General features: G+C 34.9%; 1 long non-coding RNA gene across 1 annotated transcript in view; it reads right to left on the reverse strand.

The window, feature by feature from the left end:
- Positions 1-1,024, reverse strand: part of LOC128249869 (uncharacterized) — a 3,834-nt gene extending 2,810 nt beyond the window's left edge. Inside the window, exon 1 of the long non-coding RNA XR_008266001.1 lies at positions 456-1,024. This is a non-coding gene — a long non-coding RNA (uncharacterized LOC128249869). The remainder of the gene's footprint in view (positions 1-455) is intronic.
- Positions 1,025-1,242: the final 218 nt, after the last annotated feature.

Below are 1,242 nucleotides of genomic sequence, written 5' to 3' on the forward strand. Positions count from 1 at the left end.
TTCACAAAAAAAAGAACAGACGAAGACAGGTGGTGAAGAAAACAATAGATGTATTAGTATAACGCTCGGGAATTGAAAAAGTCTTTAACATTTCGAGCCTACGCTCTTTAACAGAAAAGAAAACAGAAAGAAACAAGGAGAGAGAACAATGTGTGTAGTAATCAGCTATAAATTCTGCTCTAAAGATTTAGATATGTCAGGGTCCTGTACTGGCCAACGCTTTACGGGATTATTATCAGCTTCAAACATTCCCATTGCTAATTTAACACTGTGACATGGTTCATTATTCAGCATAAATATTGGCCGATGAGTTCGTTATGATATCACAACAGTAACAACATTCTTCACAATTATGTTTTTCTATATGACCGAATTCACATTACCATGGATCTCAATGAAAGCCCCAGAACCTACTGCAGAATCCCTTCTCCATATCATTAAACCCCAACTCTTACCGTTATTGATTTCTTCACACATTTAGGGAGCAATGTTTCCATTTTCAGACGTCTCACGTATTGTCTATTACTGGAGCCAACCAAATTGAACATATATCCGTCACTGAAGAACACAAACCACCAGTTGTCGTCCGTCCAAAGTATTCGCTCATTGGCAAGAATTTCCTACAACAATCCTGAATCGATCGTTAAGCGAAAGCCTCTGAATTACACGGTCTCACCACGCGCTCGTTTTCTGTGGTGTCCCCCTACATATTCCTCATAACACAAACAAGCTTGTTTCTTCATAATGCTTGAGAGTTCTTGAAACAAAACTATGTGATCAGTTAATGTCTCTAATGAAATCAGAAAGTGCTATCCAGTTTTTCTTCAGTGTGACTTCTCGGATCCTGAGACTTTCAGCAACTTTACGTGGCTTTCTATTATTGTCAGTTCACAACTGTACCCTATTAATCTTTGCACAGATCAGGCAACTAAGTATACAAAGTTCAGAGTGTTGTCAGTTACTTTATTTTGAAATCCGCATCATACGTTCTCTAATTTTCTACATCTTGTTATAATTTATATTTTTTCAAATAAACAGTTTCTCTATTATAAATTATTTAGTTATTAATCACTTCGTAAAAAAGATTATTGTAAATAATGAAACTAATTTAAGGTATTTACAGTAAAAATTACATTCGGAAAAACAGAAGTAGAAATCGAAATAACTTTAAACTTTATTTTCGTTCTCTAATTTGGCCAACTACAGTATATATATACACGTACATTTTGATTCCATTTCGAA

This window comes from Octopus bimaculoides, chromosome 18 (assembly GCF_001194135.2).
Source record: "Octopus bimaculoides isolate UCB-OBI-ISO-001 chromosome 18, ASM119413v2, whole genome shotgun sequence".
NCBI classification, from domain to species: Eukaryota; Metazoa; Mollusca; class Cephalopoda; order Octopoda; family Octopodidae; genus Octopus; species Octopus bimaculoides.